This window comes from Argentina anserina, chromosome 1, assembly GCF_933775445.1.
Source record: "Argentina anserina chromosome 1, drPotAnse1.1, whole genome shotgun sequence".
Taxonomy (NCBI): Eukaryota; Viridiplantae; Streptophyta; class Magnoliopsida; order Rosales; family Rosaceae; genus Argentina; species Argentina anserina.
Genome location: NC_065872.1, coordinates 19,788,975 through 19,799,156, shown reverse-complemented (window position 1 = coordinate 19,799,156; position 10,182 = coordinate 19,788,975).

The following is a 10,182-nucleotide window of genomic DNA, read 5'->3' as shown; positions in this document are numbered from 1 at the left end:
CCTCTTAATTACTATTTATATCGTCATCGCTCAAATACAAATCTCAGTGCTTTCTAATGTTTAAAAACAACCTCAAGACATCAATCTCTTAATCCTCTATGTGTCTCTTTATCCACCATAATTGTTTGCTACACTCGCATATTTTATATTGCGATATAACTAAGTTTTAAAATATTTCTGATATTTTCGATATATCTTAGGAGTAAAATATCTTATTTGTCCCATATCTGCGATATTTTCCCGACAACGTAAAATATCTCTAATATTTACGTTATTTCCAATATATCTTAGAAGTTGTAGGATATGAGGATTTGTCATTCAAGTGCTAAGAACTAGCATATGCCCGGTTGTCCCAGCGGTGGTGGCGGTGACAGGGTCGCCTGCCGATCTGACATCTTTATGTCAATAGAACCCTTCAAATACCTGAAGATGTTCTTTATACTGTTCCAATGATGAATGGTTGGTGCAGAACTAAACTTGGCCAACAAGTTCACTGAGAATGCAATGTCTGGACAAGTACATTGAGCTAAATAAAACAAATCTCCTATAGAACTCAAATATGAATATTCAGGACCAAGGATCTCTCATCGTCCTCTTTCGGACGGAATGAATTTTTCTTGGGATCCAGACTTCTTACGACCGTAGGAGTACTAAAAGGATGCATAACTTTGTCCATATTGGATCAGCCAAGCATCTTCTACACATATGCAGACTGGTGTATAAGGATTCCACCAACTCTATGCCCAATCTCCAAACCTAAGTAAAACTAAGTCTTTCCAAGTCTTTCATCTCAAATTTTACCTTCAAGTAGTTTATCGTCTCTCCAATCTCATTTAATTAGAGATCCTAAATATTCCATGTGAGGCTGTAGATACTTTTGGTCTCCTCTTTCTCTTGGGAGGGGCCGACGCCATCGCCATGCCTCCACTAATTGTGGGCTTGGCCTTGTTGTGCCCAGGTATGGCGGCATCCTGCTCGGAATTCGGGACTTCTAACCTTGCAAAAGTTTGCAGCAGGTATACTTGATCTCATCACTTTTACAATATCTGTAAAAATGCATCAGACATCGAATCTGTCATTTTATGTAATTGCAAAATACGTTGCACTTGAATCTCAGGATGAGATATGCAAGGATCATAATGAGACATTGGGGGGGGGGGCATACCACATCAATTATTGACATTTCTCTGGAACAAGAATGTTCTCATCTCCCTCTAAATGCGGAAAGTGTCTCATCAAAGTGACAATATGCAAATCTAGCACACTACACCAAAAATCATGATGGACAATCGTTTTTGACCATTGACTGATATAAGCGTATGTCATTGTCTATTGAACAATTATCTATTACATGGTCCAAACAATGCAGAAAAAACATTATCTAAAATCAACTCAAACAATGGACATGATTAAAAAGTCATTCTCTGAACACTGACGAGACAATGCTTTTTAATTTACAAACTTTGTGAAAGGGTCTATTTAACAATAGTACTCTTTCAATTTGCCTATTGTTTAAAATTCATCTCAGACAATGGTTATTAATCAATTTGGTCAATGATCAATTTTATTTTGACTATTGTCTCTAGTTTTGTTAGAAAATGTGTTTTAAGTTTTAACTATCTATTTTGTGATAAACTGTCTATCCTTCATTAATAGACTAACTTTATTAAAACGAATTCCGTCAATCGAGCAAAAACAGAACTAAAAAGACATAAAACCCATAAAAACAAATGCTCCTTAGTAATATATATTATCACAACCAAATATCCATTATATGTAGCTAGTTGTTCAACATTGTACAAACGCTTCACTAAGAAGTCTTAAATAATTGCGGCAGCATTTCAAAATTCCAAGATACACTTGGCCCCGTACCATTATCTAAACTAATTTCATGCTTGCCCAAATCCTGCAAGAGTGCCAAAACATGTTAATAGAACATAGTTTATCTTATGGTCTGGAAGAACAGATATTGTTAAAGTACTCAAACAGAAGATCCAAATAACAAATTTTACAATTATTATAGGAACATAGCTTGAAGGCATTTGGAATCTTTGATGCCAAATCTAATGAACATCATGTCATTATTCATTTCTTACCTCCAAGGTCATATTTTCGGTTGTTACATCATCAATCTCATCATATCCTAACTTACGAGCTACTTCTGCAGGAATAAGAAGAAAAGATGTTAAAACTAATGAGGATATATAATCGATTACATAATTGCTAATGGGATACGCCATGTCGCAATGATAGATTTTCCATAAGCAAATACTAATCCATGTTATATATTGACAATCTTAACAGCACAGACACGGACACGAGTGTCCGTATTGGACACGATTCGATACGTAGACACGGCATATATAAATTTTTTTAGACACGGACACGTGATGGAAACGTCAATTAAATTTATTTTAATATATATATATATTTATTTATTAAAAAATTAATTTAAAAATTTGAAAGTATTTAGATGTATATATATTAAAGTGTGCATAAATATAACAAAAACTGAATCTGTTGGAATAGTTGAGGATTTGTTGGATCATTTGGATGACCAAGGTTCGAATCCCACCACAAGCATTTTTATTTTTATCATGAGTTTATTTCCTTATATATATTAAAGTGTGCATAAATATAACAAAAACTGAATCTGTTGGAATGGTTGAGGAGTTGTTGGGTACCTTGGATGACCAAGGTTTGATTCTCACCATAAGCACTTTCACTTTTATTATGAGTTGGTGCGTATCCGCGTGTCCAATTTGAATACTCGCGTGTCCAATTCGGACACTCACGTGTCCGGGCCGTGTCCAAATTGAGTTCGCGTGTCCAAGCGTGTCCGAGCGTGTCCGTGTCTGTGTCCGTGTCGGACACGCAATACGGACCCTTGTCCGCGTCTCCCTGCTTCATAGTTGACAATGAAGTGAAAAAAGAATGATGACTGGTTCCGATATTTAGTATTGAGTTAAGATTCTCATGAATGCATAATCATTTGAAAATTTTAAATTAGTTAGTACCTTTGTGAACATGTAAATGCAAGGAACCAGACCCTTACCTTTTTAAAACTACTATGCATAACTAGGGCCCGAGGTATAAGCTAATATTCTTACTAGAAATATCGTCAGAGAAGAATTTTCTTCGTGCGAAAGGGAATGAAATGCCATGAAATGAAGACTCCGTAGCCGCAGCGGGCATTGTTGCCACTTTAACGCCTCGATAGGTTAAAGGTTCTACCTTTACGGCTGCCAATTCCTATGAAAAAGAACTTGCTTACTGTTATCTTAGAGTGTTAGAATGTCTTCCCCACTTCTATGATGTACAATCCGGGTATCCAATAACACTAAGTACCTAGGGGAATGCACTAAAAAAAGACTTTAGCTAGGACCACTTTATAAGAAAGGGCTTATTCATTCTCTGAATTGATCCTTTTCACCACCAGTTTTATGCTGGAACGCATTCTCGTTTGATTCATCTTTATAAGCAAAAGCGGTCCGTTCTCTGCACGCCAATTTGAATCGGTTAGAATAAAAGAATCAAAATATGTATAAATAAGACTTAATTTTATTATGTTACTTGGGCGGATCTCTGTAACCACTTAATTGTCACTTAGGTTAATCTATTCTGAGAATGGACATGAGGTACAAAATGTTCCACATCTATCCCAATTGCATGCAGTAATCATCAAATGTCTTCGAAATGAATTCTCATGCATTATCATGTCTAATAGACTTGATCGGAGGGTCAGGGTTGTAAACCCTGAGCTTAATTATTTGACAAGGAGCTTCAGAAATGCAGCTTTGCATCTGGACAATAGATCAACATGTGACTAATGTGTCGATGAATCCATCAAAACCATAAAGTATTTAAATTAAGGGTCGGCAATGGGCCCGATCCATTACCAACGGGCTCGAGCCGGGCGGGGTCTATTGTCGGGCGTCGACCATATTTTTCTAATTTTAGGACCGAGCCAGCCCGGGTTTCCAATAAAATCAACGCCAAAGGGCGACCAATGGGCTCGGGCCTTAAGAGTTTTTTTCGGGCTGGGTCGGGCCTTTCAATTTATGTGTAATGTATATGCTTGAAAGTCCCAGAAGCAAGACAAAATTCTCATCAAAGTAAAATTTCATTGAAAGTAGGAATGTTAAATTTGATAAATTTACCTTGAATTTTCAAAGCTTGAATCATTTTCTCTTCTTTTCTTTTGCCCTGCAACCTTGAAACTTTATCTCTTACTCTTGGTGCGGTGGCAAAGGGAGCTAAGACCACCATGGGGGGCCGGAGAGGGGGTTGGGCTTGGAGGCCGGTGGCGCTAGGAGGATGTGCGGCCGGCGGAAAAAAAATCTTGGGTTTAGTATTTTGTTTGAGTACTAGACCTAGGAACTCATGACTAGGGCTACATGCTGAATAAGAGAGAATAACAGTAATTTTATTAATAGATATGAGGCCTTATATGGGCATTACATCAAAGATCCCGTTGAATCTGAGATAAGATATTATTCCCTAACTAACTAGGCTATACTAATTAGGACAAGATACACCAAGAATATTGCGGAGGCAATTCTCCTACAACATATAGATGATTATCCTTTATATTTATTGCTAGAACATCACTATAGAACGAAAATTTGAAAACAAATAAGAATGCAGACACGTGTACAAATAAAATGTGATTTATTGATAATCAAGCGTGAGGTTACAATCTTTGTGAACTCCTGTGATTCTATCTCTGTGTGTAACTTGGCTCAACGGTGACGTGCACTTGATCTTGAGAATTTGAGTTTGGATTCGGATTTGATGAAGAACGAGCGATTTGATAGCTCAATGTTTCTTCGTGGACTTAAGTTTGAATTTGGATTTGATGAAGAACGAGCGATTTAGTAGCTTGATGATTCTTCATGGACTTGAGTTTTGATTTGGATTTGATGAAGAACGAGCGAGTTGGTAGCTTGATGATTCTTTGTGGACTTGAGAGACTTTGGGATTTCTCGAGAATGATCTTGCTCTCTCTTGTGTTGAAGTCGAAGTAGGGGTCATTCTCTTGAGCTCTAGTACTTATTCTCTTGCTCAAGTGATTTTCTCTCTTCTTCTCAAGTCCCATTCTCTTCATGTTGGAATGGGTATTTATAGTGTCAAGGCTTATATTTTATAGAATATTTTAATGACAATAAAATAATAATATTTCTTTAATTGTATAATTAAATCATTATGTATTTTCTGATTAATTTTAAAATTAGTTATTCTCATAACTAAATTTAGTAGAAAATAATTGATTTAATTATAACCGTTAATGAATTTATTAATTTAATCGAATGTCCGATTACCATTTCGAATTGTTAATGACATTCAATTTCTGATTTAAGTTGGAATCACGTAACTTCGATTACGATCATCCATTTATGTGCTGACACGAGTTTTATTCGGATCCACACTAACTTTGTTGACTTTTGGGCCACGTATGCAATTTTGTCGGGTTCTTGGTTAATTTAATCATTCAATGAAGATTATTTATTTCATTAAATTTCATGTGTCTACAAATGCCCCCACTTCAAGTCGTACTGCAGACATGTCGTAGTCACGTGCCAAAAGCGCAGCTTGAAGTATGCAACTTCAAGGCATGCATACTCTGAAGTTTCAGTTTGTGTCACGCTAAGCGGTAACCATGGTATAGGTGTAGCTAGGTAACTCCATTTTCTACATGCATAATGTGCAGTGTTTTATTATAGAGAGTATGGTACAGATCATGTATATAACATTATATATTTAAGTAGTTTATATCTGCAAAAGGTTTGCAGACACTAAATTGTCTATCTGTACTGCTTTTACTGGTAAGAGATTCATGGTGCTTTAATTCTTTTAAGGTATTGGAAGCATTCTTGTTTCACTGTATGTGTTCATCGAAAATATGCACACACTACTTTCTATTAGTATCGTATTATATGCATTTTTCCTTTGGAGCTGTGCCATCCACTCTTATGTGTTCCTTCTGTGTGGTACAACTAGCATATAACACATGAAAAGTCATGCAAAGAACCTTTGGTGGCGTGCTCACTTTCCAACCCGATTTCCAATTTCTCTGCATAAAGACCTTGTATCCGTACATGTGTTGAAATCTGTTTTATGTCTCTTGGAGGCCATGGTTGCCTCCATGTGCATACATGCCCTTCACGTGTAAGCACCACAAAGTGAGTACCTCTTCTCTTTGATACGACACATCTATAGCAACCTCAAGAAGGAGAGACTTCACCCACACGTACTCAATTATTTTTTGATTTGTTCGTCGTCCATGGTGATGAGCAGGTATGCTCCATTTGAGTATACTTTTTCGATGATGTAGGGGCCTTCCCATTTAGGCCATAACTTCCCCCGGTAACATAATTACATGATGGAACCCTGTAAAGCTATATGGCCCATTGGTATAGACCAAAAATGGAAGAAAAAGTAAAAAAAAAAACCACTACATGTTCAAGGTGTATATGTCATCCTTGAGGTTCATGTAATTGAACCCAGGAATGCCATTCAGCCGATTGCTTTGACAACTTCAGCTGCAGAACATATGCTTGATAAGAACCCTATGTTGCTTCGAGCTCTTTGCCTCTTCCATTTCCATGTCATCCTTAAGAACCAGAAACTAGACTTGCTAGAATTACAATTCCTATGACTCATCTCCACCATTTTTTCCCCGGGGCATCACTGAGCTTCCACGCCAGTCAAGCTCAACCTTGCCAAAGTACTCAATCTCCCTCCTCACAAGAGATCCCACGGTGCCTCGCGTGCCTATTGCAACTGGAGCTGCTGCAGCCATTATTTCAGTCTCTTATAGTTTCTCAGACTAGTTCAGTCTTGTAGACATCAATTCCTTCATTGTCCTTTTGTTCGGGAGCAATTTGAGTAGTTTCCACCTGCTCATTGTCTTCGGCTGTGGCTTCAGTGAAGCTCGTTTTATTATCACTGACAACTTCCGAGTCCACACTTCTTAATGTGGAGCTATTCTCTCCCTTAATCTCTCTTTCAACCTCCTTCTCCATTAGAGGTAATGAATTGGAATTATATTCAACAAGTGTTTTATTGCTTTTTTTTCCTCTGAAATTGGTTTTGGCTCTGTTGTGTCCTCCAAGGTTTCAGATTTTGCTTCCTCAATTGAATCTTGACATTCAAAATGTCCTTCCGATTTCTCTTCCTTTGCATATTTAATATTTTTTAATTTTATTTAGGAGTATCATGGTCTGATTTTGACCCCTTTTTTTAAATATTTTTTGTAGGATTTTGACAACAATTTGAGAGTCGCGGTCGATCTAGCCATTTGACTGCTTTCAAAACATGTTGATTTCTGGCGGATTTGAAGAACGTAAACGACCTAATCGCTTGACTGCTCTCATTTCATAGACTTGACAACATTCAATAAAAGCATTTTAGGCTTTACGTATCATATTCACCACGGTGGCTTTCAAGAGGTTTAACAACGTAAACGACCTAATCGCTTGACTGCTCTTAATTTATAGACTTGACATCACTCAATAAAAGCTGTTTAGGCTTTATGCATCACATTCAACATGGCGGCTTTCAGGAGTTTCAAAGACGTGACGATCACTATCCTCGACGATGTTGAAAATGAGCAACATGATGTGTAATAACCCGATTTTTTTTCGGAAATATTTATTGGATTGATTTAATTTTATAAGTTTGTGAAATTCATAAAACGATATTTGGTTGCTTGCGAAGTTGTGAAACGAAAGCGGAAACGTTATGGGAACGTTTATTTAGAAAAACGTTACGTTTCCGCGACGTGATAATCGACTTTTACTCCATCACTTGTTTGTGAAAACCTCCTGTACGAAAGTTGTAGAGCTCGTCGATACGAGTTTGTAGACACTTCACGCGTTCTAATCGGACTTCGTACGTGAAAGTTATTAACGACAGAAGTTAGTTTCCGATTTTGGAAGTGGGTATAAAAGGAAACTTTTCAGAAGTAGAGTTTCCATTTTTGGAAACCCGCTTCTCACCTCACCCGCGCCTCCATTCTCTCTTTCTCTCCCCAAGTTCGCTCTCTCTCACCCTCAGAAAATTGCCACCGGCGATCTATCTCATCAGGCCGCTGTGGCCTTCACCGCCAGTCCCAGGAGCACCGCACGGCCTACCTCAGCAACTCTGGAGCTCGCCGCGCCTTGCCTCGCTGCCGTGAAGTCGCACGACTTCGCCAAAGTTGCTGCATTTTCCTCCGCCGTGTTCTTCCGCCTCCGCCATGTTCAAGGCGAGCTCGCCGCCATTAAATCGAGGTGAGGTTTAGCTTAGGATGATTATTGTGGTTGTGATTGTTTTGGTGTGTTTTGGAGGGAGATAAGAGATCGGAGGAGGAGGGTGGAATACCGCCGCCTTAGGCGGCGCGTGTGGGTGCGTGAGGTAGCCTAGAGGCGGTTTGAGACCGTAGGAGGGTGGAGGAGGAAGAGAGGAAGAGTTTTGGGGCGGCGGTGGCGTGTTACGCGCCGTTGTTGGAGTCGGCGCGTGGGGCCCACACGCTGCCACAGTGAGTGGCGCGTGAATAGTGTTTTCGAAACAAAAATTTTGTAACAATTTATTTTTACTTCGGAGAATGTAAAAAGTGATTTACGTACAGTAATTGTGAATTTATTTTACGTACGGTAAATATAAATGTAAATTACGTTCAGTAAATGTAAAAGTAATTTTAGAAGGGTAAATCAGTAATTTTTATTTACAGAGATAGTATTTACGATTGAATAGTATGCATACGTACCGAAATACGTAACCAGTATGTACTCATACATGAATACGTAATTGATGTGTATTTGTACAGTAATACGTGTATAGTAACTCCGTAAATAGTAATTTCGTAAAACCAGAAATTGTTGAACAGTAAAATATTATCTTTTCAAGGTGATCGATACTTCAACTAAGGGATTTACATTCAGAAATCATGGAATTACACTCGAGATTATAAGGTGAGTAAAATCTCACATTTAGGAATCTACCATTGCGGAGATTCAAGATTTATGCTAAGTTATAAAGAACGAAATATGACATGTATATGATATAGTAGAATGTGTATGTGTATAAATGGTAAATAGGTACATATATATAGTTTGTTATATTATATACTGTCATGATTTCGTTGCGAATAAATTCATTATGTGATGAGATTTATGTATTGAGCATGTCAATTTGATTTGTACAATATCATGTGATGATTGTTGGTATGTGGTTTTAACCTCGAGTTTCGTTAAAACATTTATGTCTTCGGACGAGTTTTTATCTTCGGACGTGTTTTATGTCTTCGGACGAGTTTATGTCTTTCGGACGTGTTGGCATGTCGGAACCTAGCCTTTGGCCAGGCGAAAGTTACGATACAGTTAGAGCTCTAGTCTGTCTGCCGAGTTATTGCATAAGAGGTAACAGATGGGTTATCGGCTTATGAGTACCCATATATTTTTGATATTGGGTAACATATGGTTATCCAATGTCGGCGGCGTACTACATGAGGGGTAACAGAGGTGTACCAGCGCTCATGAGTACCCGTATTATAAATGCATTTGGGTAAACAGAGGGGTTTCTCGACTTCTCATGAGCATATTTATTTTCACATTATTAGACAACTAGATGGGCCGTCTAATGAATCATGAGTGCATTTATAATTAATGTTTTGTGGATTCTCGTATATATATATTTGGCGAGATGTATTTGTTGTTTTACTCATACGAGCTGCAAAGCTTACCGGGTTTGTGTTTACAATCCCGGTGCACCTATTCGATGATGTAGGGGATAATTACGCAGGTGTGGATTAGCCGCAATCGACGGACGCTCAGAGAACTCGAAGTTGTTTTTATCATATCTTGTGGTGAGGATTTTGTGTGGATTTTTGTGAGGATTTTGTGAGGATTTATACATTTCAATTTGTTATAATGTCGAATTATAAATTTGGTTTGTAATAATTGGTTTGACTGAGTTGTATTTTGAACTCAAATATGATCCACTGTGACATTAAAATGATTTCGATTTATTGAGATTGTTTTAGAGTTTTTCATGACTTCGAAATTAGAGTTTCATACTCGAAATTTTGGGGTTGTGACATGATGGCACCACCTTAACTGTATATCCCTCTCTCACTAGGTCATTCGTCTTTAGAGCTCCGTTATATGACAGCTCAACTCCCATCTCGCAGTGGACTTACGC